Source organism: Periplaneta americana, chromosome 16 (genome assembly GCF_040183065.1).
Source record: "Periplaneta americana isolate PAMFEO1 chromosome 16, P.americana_PAMFEO1_priV1, whole genome shotgun sequence".
Taxonomy (NCBI): Eukaryota; Metazoa; Arthropoda; class Insecta; order Blattodea; family Blattidae; genus Periplaneta; species Periplaneta americana.
The window spans coordinates 43,857,629-43,869,620 of record NC_091132.1 but is presented as its reverse complement, the minus strand read 5'-3'; the positions used below and the strand labels follow the sequence as shown (position 1 = coordinate 43,869,620).

Below are 11,992 nucleotides of genomic sequence, written 5' to 3'. Positions count from 1 at the left end.
TGGAGAAGTGCTTGACAGAAAAAAAGTTTTTTCGTGTTTAGTGATGCAGAAAACATTGTTACTAAACGTAGAGCGGTACTTAATACGGAGCATGTGAATGCATTCACATGTTTAAAATCATGGATGAAACAGTATTAACTATGTGAGTCTTCATACTTTTTGTTATTTATGCTTGTCTCAAAAATTCCCGGAGAAATTGATACAATAAATTATAAGCCTAATAATAAATATGCTAGTAAGTAATTAAAATAGTTGTTTTGTAAAATAACGATACAATATAAACAGATATACAACATTTAATACTTATGCTTATCACTGAACACAAGTTAAACTTAACAATAACTGTGTTACAGCATATTAAAACATTTTTTCAACTCGATAAAAACTCGATTAATCTATCGATTAATCGATTAAATTCAAATAGTTAGGCGATTAAATATTTTGATCGATCAGCAGCACTAATTTTTATGCCTCTGTGTCCAAATCTGTGTTGTTTCTGTCTGTGTTAACATCTGCATTTTTATGTTTCTGTGTCGCCTCCTGTGTTGTTTCTGTCTCTCTGTATTGAAATCTATATTTTTGTTTCTGTATCGCCTCCTATGTTGTTTCTGTCTCTCTGTATTGAAATCTATATTTTTATGTTTTTGTGTCGCCTCCTATGTTGTTTCTGTCTCTCTGTATTGAAATCTATATTTTTGTTTCTGTATCGCCTCCTATGTTGTTTCTGTCTCTCTGTATTGAAATCTATATTTTTATGTTTCTGTGTCGCCTCCTGTGTTGTTTCTGTCTCTCTGTATTGAAATCTATATTTTTGTTTCTGTATCGCCTCCTATGTTGTTTCTGTCTCTCTGTATTGAAATCTATATTTTTATGTTTTTGTGTCGCCTCCTATGTTGTTTCTGTCTCTCTGTATTGAAATCTATATTTTTGTTTCTGTATCGCCTCCTATGTTGTTTTTGTCTCTCTGTATTGAAATCTATATTTTTATGTTTCTGTGTCGCCTCCTATGTTGCTTCTGTCTCTCTGTATTGAAATCTATATTTTTGTTTCTGTATCGCCTCCTATGTTGTTTATTTTTATGTTTCTGTGTCGCCTCCTATATTGCTTCTGTCTCTCTGTATTGAAGTATATATTTTTATGTTTCTTTGTCCCCTCCTGTGTTGTTTCTGTGTCTCAGTATTAAAATCTACATTTATGTGTGTCCTCTCCAGTGTCGTTTTTGTCTCTCTGTATTAAAATCTGTATTGTTATGTCGCTGTGTTCTCTCCTGTGTTGTTTTTGTCTCTCTGTATTCACATCGTTGTTTTATATGTCTGCTTTCCCTCCTATGTTGTTTCTGTCTCTCTATGATGACATCTGTATTTTTATATCTCTGTGTCCCCTCCTGTATTGTTGTTTTTGTGTTAACATAGGTATTTTTGTCACTCGGTGTCCATATCTGTGTTGTTCTGTCTTCCTGTGTTAACTACTACATTTTAACTCCCTCTCTCTCTCTTTCTCTCTTTCGCTCTGTGTGTGTGTGTTCTAACCGCTGTAGTTTTTTTTGTCAGTGTCCACACTTATGCTTTTGCTGTTTCTCTTTCCACATATGTATTGTTCTTGTATATTAATGTCTACATCTGTGCTGCTCCTGAATTTCAGTCTCTACAGCCTCTCCCACCATCCCCCCCTCTCTCTCTCTAATTCTGTTTTTGACTTGCATCTCTGTATAATATATTATCTTGTTCCTGTTTACGCTATGCATCTGTGTTGTCCTTTTCTCTCTGTTTACCTACATCTTCTCGGTATCTATATTTCAATATGTTTATGTCTCTCTACATCTCTGTCTCCCAATTCCCATTTCCGATAGTGTTCTTATTATTTTAATGTTAACTACAACACTGCCTGTATAACATGTTTTTCAACCACTGAGATATTCAAAGGTATTAAATAATAATCGTAATTGTAATTCTGTTCCAAATACAGATATGATGAATTATTAATATCATTAAAACGGGATATTGTACAATGAAAATAACAGAGGAAAACTAAGCAATACGGAAGACTAACCCACATGGTTATTTTTCGCTACTAACCTGACAGAATCTAACAGACATCGAATCCCCGATTCTTCTGCAAAAACACTATTGCTTAACTGATCTTCAGTTGACCCTTACAGTATAAAGTGACAGTAATCACCTTACTCATGCATATTACTAATGCATCCTACTCTCTAATAGAGTCAGTGCGTGTACTGTATTAGTATATTCCACTTCTATTTCCTGCACAATCATTCACTTTTGAAAGGCAAGTGCCAGACATTACCCAACAGTTCCATCTACCAGACAAGTATTTATATTATAGTCTGTTTATTCGCCACGAACTCTCATACTTACTGTAATGTTTTATGATGATAGTGGTATTAATTTCATTAGTCAAGAGACCAATTAAGATATAAAGTCACTCATATGCGGAGAGACTGAATATTCAACGATTGATTTACAGGATTATCTGTAGTGACTGATTCACTGAGTACGGGTACCTCATTTGACGACAAAGATTAAACTACTTGTAAATTAGAGGGCAATTCAATATACTCAACTGAAGAGAAATGCAGCACATTAAATTACGAGACGGTACAATACACTGCATTGCAATGTAATACATGCATTATAATGAAATACAATATAGGCCTATTATAACGTAAAGAATTCTCTATCGAGGTTCTGCCTTATATGTACAGTGGTGGCAAAAAAAAACAGACCGACCCTTGTAGCTGATTTCAGAGCCTTGTTCAGTCCAGAGCACGATAGACTGATAACTAAGAAACTTTTTTTTTTTCCTTATTCAAATTTATTCCCAATACTTTTCGATTGCTGGTAAAATTCATGTTCTGGGAATAATAAGGTAATTAAGTAGTAAGATACTGTCTAAACACTCAATGTTAATCTGAATTTGTGCTAACATTTGCAAAGCGAAATTGACAGGAATCGGCCTATCTCGTTCTTTGAGTTCAAAACGCATTTTCATTTTAAAGAGATAGAACCTAAGCTGTCTTCTCAGAATTCGCCAAACTGTTGAATAACTCATTTCCAAACGCTTTGTAACTTTATTAGAGCTACAAACATTATAATCTGATTGAAACAGAGCTTCCGGGCTAAGATGCCGTGGTCTACTGGTGCTGACGTTACCAGACGTTTCGTCTACTTCTACGGTAGACATCTTCAGTGGTCTGAAGATGTCTGCCGTAGAAGTAGACGAAACGTCTGGTAACGTCAGCACCAGTAGACCACGGCATCTTAGCCCGGAAGCTCTGTTTCAACTAGACACCGGCCGTGAAAGCCTGCATGCTAAGATTATAATCTGAATTTTCACTATCTTCCTGGACTTCTCGTAAAGCTAGAGCTGCACTCACCTCGTTTTCTACTCATTTTGGTCTACTCGATCGATTTCTTTCGGTAACTGAACCAGTTTCCTCAAATTTGTTCATCAACTTACGAAATGATTTTACAGAGCAGGATCCATTTCTCAATCCATGTAACGTTCAATATCTTCTCAATGCATATGCATATTGTCTATTGCATTCGTAAAAGCAATGAAGGGGGCCAATTTGAACTCGTAAAGATAAAACCATTGTAACAATTATTGACATTACTCTCCTACAACTGCCGTCTGTATTCTGAACAACAATTATTGTTAATGTATGTATGTATGTATTTATTTATTTATTAACACTGCAAGTGAGCAAACACCCGGTGGCAGTGGTAACTTAATTAACAGAATAAAAATAATACACAATACAATTAAAATACACAACAAATAATACACAATAATAATAATAATAATAATAATAATAATAATAATAATACATAAAATAACCTAATTAATAAGTGAACCTAATTTTCTATTACAACCCACATATGTATAGGCCCTACATAAGTTTCACATTGATACTGATAACCTTTGACTTCACTCTCACCTCACTCACTGCACTGGCACTATGACACATCTCACTCGCTGCACTGGCACTATGACACACTTCACTGACACTATACAGCACATTTCACTGACACTATACAACACATTTCACTGACACTATATAACACATTTCTCTTACACTATAGAACACACTATAAATTATCACTGATCAAAACTATTCACTGCCATTGTAAACCATAACTTCACTGACTCACCACGCTTCACCAATACAACAGTTCAAATAAGACAAAAATTATAACCTTATTCATACTTATAAACAGAACTACATTAAACTGGACATTTCTAGTCTAAGACCCTCTTACAAGCTATTTTAAAATAAGTTACAATTCAAGCCAAGGGAATAACTCGTCAGGCTAAGTAAATACATGTCACTTTAAGTAATGTAACGTCTCTTCTTTTTAATTTAAACTTTATACACAAATGAAGAGTCCACTGCAAGAATGATGGATGTCACTTTCTTGTCGAAAATGAATCAAGACTGCCAATGCATAGCTTAAGACATATAGAATGTACATAGAGAGATATGTGGCATTAACACTGATAGTCATTGTCCAGTAATGATGGGAAAATCACAGTTAAGCTTTGAGCGCTAAGCATTTCAAACTTTCAATTGCTTCTCCTGCAAAATGTATTCCAAATGGCATCCATCATTCTTGCAGTGGACTCTCAAATGTTTAATTTATACAAGCGTGACACAGTTACCATAGCAACGAAACACGCATCGATTAAAAAAAAAAAAACAAACCTTCTAAACAGTAACGGTACCTATATGAAACCAAACTGCTGATATGTACAGAAGATACAGCTGTTTCAAAATGGGAACTTACTTTTGAATAACCTTATACAACACCATATATTACATTATACACGCACTCACGTCAACATTACACTTGGATCTATGTATTGGATACAGTAACAGAGTTCTGACCGATAGTAGGATCATAAATCACAGCCGGGGTTCACAGACAGGCGAGTATTATTTCATCCGGTCATTAGAGCAAGCAACTACCGTACTTGGTTTCTAATTAAAAGAGACAGTGGAGGGGAGAAGGTTGAGCTTTTGCTCGACCGCAAACACGGGAGACCTTTGCAAGAAATAAAAAAGAGCTAGCATATAGTTTTACGTAAAAGTGGAAAACTGAAAGCAGTACTTCTCCTGCGTGGGCCAGCTATAAATAGCACTTCCGCCGAATATGTTTAGAGAAACGGCGGATTCTGGTTGTGAATGCATGTCCCTCGTGTCTCGACTTCGAGGTCTGCCGCGGTTTCACACGTGCTTCCTCTGTCCTTCCACGAGGAAACCCAAATCCCTGACATATGCGTTATCTGCAGCTGCATCGGACCCAGTTCTTCAAAGTCGTGAAAGAGAGGTTATATCCGACCTCATTCGAGGGTTCAAAACTCAAGATAGGAAACGAAGAAACTGTGCGTCCCCTTTGAATTTCATAATCACCGTCTCATCATAATTCAGTCAACTTCGTGGTATATAAATAAGGCGCCAACTTTCGATCAATCCATTAGCATATCTCGCAGTGAACGTAGAAGGTGTTGCGGTTCTAAAGTGTTGTGTCAGTCACACGGTGTGTTGTGAGCCAGAAGAAGTTGTTATTCTAGACAAGTATTTAGTCTTCATTTTTAATGCGTGAAGATTCTTTAAGTGCAGCTTCAGACAGAGCAATTAAGCTTGCACTGTGTGATTCACTTGCCCCAATTTTTTTTTGCAAACTTACACTTTACAGCATGCCCGAGAAATTGTAGTACCTGTTTCTAGGAGACATCAACGCAAGGTTAGATTCCTTATACATCTTGATTACACAACTTTTAACAATGTATCACTTCGGAATATTATGATAAGACTTTCACGTGATAAACTCCAACGTACCTCGTTTACATGTTTCGACCTATTTATGGGTCCTCCTCAGAACTGGTCGTTGTTGGTCTTGGCGCCTCTTGTTCTGTTTCCTGTAAGGGTGCGTTCATGTGGTGTAGTGTAGAGTCAAAGAATGTGTGTCTGTTTTGAAGTTGAGTTGTGTGTTGAGAATTTCGTTGGGGTGTGTTTTCGTGTCCACACATCCAACCAAAAAGCCAGAAACTAAACACACTAGAACAATATGAAATATATGGACACACGAAAACACACCCCAACGAAATTCTCAACACACAATTCAACTTCAAAACACACACACTCTTTGACTCTATACTATACCACATGAACGCACCCACACATAAAACAGAAGAGGCGCCAAAACCAACAACGACCAGTTCTGAGGATGACCCATAAATAGGTCGAAACATGTAAATGAGGTACGTTGGAGTTTAATACGTGAAGGTCTTATCATACATATTCCGATTAGATTCCTTATTTCAAAATAGGCAACTTCGCATTTTATTTGGATACCAACTAAAGTCAGCCCCAGTTGATTATTAGACACATTTTTATTTTAAAATGCTAATGAAGTAAGCACAGATAATAGGTTTGGTTATACTGACAAATTAATAACGTATTATGTTTATTTATTTATAATTAGATAATGTAACAAATACAGTGTAAGATCCGAATCCGCAAATTATTTTTTGCACAATCCTGCTCTTTTTTCATGGATTTAAGGCATTTCGTAACAGGAAATTTCGTCACCGTTACAGTTTGTCACTTATTTTTCGTCAGTTTTTTGGTCATGAAATACATTTTGTCATGTTTTTTTTCATTGAGGAGAATTTGTCACCGAAGTTATGTCGTCATCATATACATTTTGTCATCTCTTTTATATTAGGGGATTTCTTCACCAAAATAATAATTGTATGTCACTGTAAAATAGATGACGTAGCTTCCGCTGAAGTTCCAGCTTCAGCTTTCATTGCTTCTACACATTCCGCAGCTCCAATTCTACCCCAATTTGCTGAGTGGTTCGAATGCTCTGTAGGTTCTTTTATAATGGTTTTCTTATCTGAGGAAATAGTCATCAGTGAATTACAAATGTCGCGCTGATCACATCTCCATATAATTCCGGTCTTCGTAATTTAATGCTCTGTATACATAAGTATGTCCATTGCAGATTAACTTATCTCTTGCTCTATTACTTTTTACGAATCGAAATAATTCCGACATACCTTAACTTGAAGATTTTGAAACCAATGAATCCTGTAACTTGAAGATTTCGAATTCAAAAAATCAATGTATCTTTGGAAACGAAATGGACAATATGAACACAATGAAGTAAGTGGTTTTATATTACGTATGATTTTGTATAGGTATCATCGACACGAAGGTGGCGAACAGTGATGAGGAAATTAAATTGATGACAAAATATGATGGTGACAAAAGTGAATCGGTGACAAAATGTTGCAGTGGCAAAATGTAATAGTGACGAAACCACCGGGTGACGAAAAACCGGTGACGAAAATTCCAGATCCCTATTTGCATATTTACCATCATTGTTGCATGACATGTAAGTTGAAGATACAACACGTTCAGTGGTTACTACGAAAACGCAAGAAATAACAGTGAAGTAAGTAAATTACTTACAACACAGCTGTGTTAGTAAATTCTCTACAAACTTGAAATACATCATAATTCAATTTCGTATATTGCAATAGCTTTTTATTTATTTGAACAATGCATACACATAAAAGACAGTCGTATCCAATAAATATAACAAAAGAATATAAAAACACGGTCACCTAGAGAATTATACAATGCCATTAACAAAATGACAAACGTTCAGTTCAAAATTAATGCATAACTAAAATAAATAATAAATAAAATTGAGATATAAATTATGATTGTGCAAAAAATAATATGCAATATACGGGCGTCAAGTACGAGTACATGACAGAATCTCGGGAATTAAAAAAAACACTCGGCTCAAACGCCTCGTTTTTTCAAACTTTCCCTGGCCTCTGTTATAGAGCACTTACCGACCTAGTATCGCAATATACTGTAATTAGCTACATGCCTTTATCATCTACTTTAGTATGATTGGCACACTACTGCCTTTCGCGTTTTAAATATGAGTACGAGTACTGTGTTTACGGAGTTGGCTGTTAATGTGCGGGGTTGCGTAACTTGGTATAAATAAGGGGCAGGTGACTCACCTGGTATAGGCCTACGTCTTATAATATATCAATATTACTTGTTCAGCTTTCAATCCATTGACCAACTGCGTTAAAACAAAATGTTTCTCATAAACAGCTATAGTTTATGAATCAATCATACTTGTGTGGAAAGATAATCATCACCATGCAAAATATGACTCAATTATAATTTCATATTACAATCATCCATTAAATGTAGGTAGTTACTATAAATTCTTACTACGTCACTTTTAACACATATCATGCACGAACGATTATAATATGATTACAAATATAGATATTTGAGGTCCTCTTTACACAGCAATGGATGTTGATGGATGTTCAAATGATTGTTGTCCTGTACTTTTATCGTAACTTGCGGGGGAAAAAAAAAGTATTCCCTTTTGACACGACAGTAGAGCATTTGGAGCATGAAATTATAATCCCATGGTTGCGTGACCTTGGTATAATATAAAATAGTTTGATCGGCACCATGCTCCAACCAAAATTTACCCAAGGATAAGACCCGGTATGCTTACGCACTATCACGGGAGGTTGAGTCTCATATTAAGTCTAGTGGCTCTTTATGATCTCGTATCACCTTGTATTTCGATCTTCTTAATGATCTCTTTTCAATTGGTGTGAACTTTAAAACTTGCTGAGGTATTCTAGATCTGCCAATTAATATATATCTGGTCATCTTATCTTATCTCCTGGGCTAGTTGCCTCATAGGTGGTGCCATGTTGGTAAATATATATATAATATATTATATTTATTTATATATACACACACATATATATGTACATATAATCAGAGAGGAAGGGGACCTATGAACCAACATTTAAGAGGTCATTCTATAATATGTTAAATACAACAGTACTTTTATTACACTTTTCTTTCGATGAAGCACCGTTAAGTAGGAAAAAAATAGTCTTTGTTCAGTGTTTACTACGCTCTATTGCGGTAATGACTCGAGAGAAATGGCTGATTGCTATACTATAAGCAGATAGGTAAAAAATAATCTGTATAGTTAATGTCTTGATTTTTTTTTTTTTTTTTTTTTTTGCAAATTAAACCGTTTAGTCATGATTTAAATTGAATAATAGCGAAAATCGTTAAAATAAAAAATTTTAAAACGCAGGGCAATGTCGCGCGTCACCGACAGAGTGCAGCAGAGGGAGAGGGGAAGGTAAGGATGCACACCGCGCTTGCTAGAGTAGCCGTGCTTTTGCCAAATGCTTCATAGAAACATAACGATTTTCTCTAAAACGGTAAATTTTAGAGAATAAACTTATTCAGATTCTTCAAACCTCTCCTCATGATCTTTCACCGGTTTCATTTTGGTGCAGAGGTTACCATCCACTCTCTATAAACACACATACACACAGAGGAAGAGAGGCTGGGAAGTGTTCAGTGACACTAACTTCATTGCATAAATCCTTCAGACGAAAGGAAAATAAATTTCCCTTGTCATTTTCCGTTATTTCTACTTATTTAGTAGGAAATATCCTTTGTTTCTAGAACGAATTGCAACATCAAAGTAAATACAGTAGCATTTGTCAGGACATGAAAACACACCTTCTCCGCAGTAGTGAGGGCAGTTTATGTAGTCAATAACATTATTAAACCTTTTTCAGGAGGTGACTGACCTACGTCCAGCGTAGTCAGGCGTTAGGTTGAAGTATGTAATGGCAACAGCGTTGCCAAACATCCATTACTTAAAGTGGTTTATTAATAATTTAGTTTAAAGTATTAAAATACTCTTAAGCCGTAAATGTGACAAATAACTTGCGAAATCATTTGTTGAAATATAAAAACATTTATCAAATACAGTGTACGTATTTCTAAATTTGTTTAAAAGATATTCACTCACACTTTTCTACCCAAGGGCAGTTTTTCACTGCAAACCCAGAATTCTCCAATCTTACTTTTTCTTTTTTTTCCTCTTGGTGTCCGCATATGATCCATATATCTTAATGTTGTGTATTATCTGATTTCTTCTGCTCCGAATATATCTCCCAAGATAATGGGATCAAAATTTTTCATATAAAATAGTTGTTAGGGGGAAAGGACCTGGCAACCCTACCCCAGTATCGCCTGACCTAGTTGCCTCATAATTGGTGCCTTGTTGCTATCATGTGTGAGGTTCAGACCTGTCGTCAGACAATTGACTAAACAACAACAGCATAATTATTTCTGTAAAATCTAAGCTCAAACAAATGAAATGGTATAGGACGTTTCCATTCAAAATATGCTAAGGTTTCTTCGCTTAAGGGGTTAGGTACAGCTTACAGCAGTAAATTTTTTGGAAATATTCAACATTTGTTTCCTCCATTACTGTATGTACAATAATGAAAATTAGTATGTGTAAAACACTGTCCTTCTCCTATGTGAAAAAAATATATTTTTAAGATTTAAAAAAAATATATATTTATTTATGTTTTCAAAATTCAAAATGGTGGTAGTTTACTGTGCAGTGATAAAGCGTTTCACTCATAAACTTGTTAACTTTTTCATGTTCTCTCTCTTTTATTTTATTGCTGAAACTCATGTTTACAATATCATGCTCTTTAAACTACATTTCTTAATAAATAATATTTTTTTTTTATTTTGTGTTAGAAGAAAATACTGATATTTGACTATTTAAAAAAATTAATTTATTTTTATCAAACAATCTATCAAAGATAGAGAAGTGATCTTGCATCACATTGTAGATATGACATGCATAAATGCACAAAAAATTTCATCATAGAATGTTGGATAGTTTTTGAGTTATGAGGGAAACGCTTCATTACTCCACAGTGAACTGAATTTTCAAAACAAAAATGTAAATTGTTTTTAATCATAAAAATATTTTTTCATATAGCAGAAGGACAGTGTTCTACACATACTAATTTTCATTATTGTACAAGATAGAGTAATGGAGTAAAAAAATGTTGAATATTTCCAAAATTTTACTGCTGTAAGCTGTATCTAACCTCTTAAAAGAACTGTTACTGAACACCTTCCAGCCTGTATAGTTATTGTAAATATTTTTCTACGCCACTTTAAAATACAGTTCTTATGCACAAACCATTAAATTATTGCATATACAGATCATCATTCGATGTCCTCTCTACGTAGCAGCGGTTATTCGTGATCTTCAAACGATTGTAATTGTCATCCTTTATTTTTAACTTATGAACTAAAGGTATCCTCTTTCGACGCAATGAAGATACATGGGGGGCATTGAGATAGAGCTCCATGCTTTCGGTATTAGAATGAAGTGGTTTGATCGGCATCACACTTAAACTAACATACACCAAATAACTGGAGGTTTAGTGGGAGGAATGTTAAATTTCTTCCTCTTCTTGTCTGATATTAAGCCTATGGTTCGTTACAGTTTCATGTCTGTTTTCAGTACGTCCCCTTAATGGTCTCTTTCCAATTTGTGTGTAATTTAATATTTGCTGAGGGATTCTACATCTCTCCATTCGGAGTACTTGATTCTTTCTATTCAGTCTACACAGGTAAACAGCACTGCATCCTATCCAACCTCGTATAACTTCCAGTCCTCCACAAGAGTTTCATTTCTTTTGCAACAGATCTTTTCTGTCATTTTTTTCGATAGTTAAGGCGTCATTGCCATAAACAAACATAGGGCGAGATATGGTGTTATAATCTTCAATTTGTTTGTGTTTCTGTGTCGAAGACCTGTTCAATAATGTTTATTGCTTTATTGTAATTGTAAATTTTGACCGAGATAACTAGTTCTTATAACTATGATAAGTATTAACCTGAACACTTAAAAGAATGAACTCGTTCCACTGGTTGTTAATATATACAGGATTTAGTACTTAACTGAATTTTTACCTGGAAAGTTATTACTCTGGGCTTGTTGACTGAAATTTCCTAATTAAATTCTTTCGAAATTTTCTATAATAGGCGCATGAATCTCTGTAA

At 34.9% G+C, this 11,992-nt stretch overlaps 1 protein-coding gene across 3 annotated transcripts in view; it reads left to right on the top strand.

Moving 5' to 3' along the window:
• The first annotated feature begins 5,511 nt into the window (after nt 1-5,511).
• The window catches only part of GV1, a 58,486-nt gene continuing 52,005 nt past the window's right edge, over nt 5,512-11,992 (top strand). For 2 of the 3 annotated variants that reach the window (XM_069848983.1, XM_069848982.1), the window contains exon 1: nt 5,521-5,765. The gene's annotated coding sequence lies outside the window, so the exon portion shown is untranslated. Of the gene's footprint in view, nt 5,766-11,992 lie in introns of all 3 variants that reach the window. The other variant, XM_069848984.1, reaches the window with a different exon arrangement.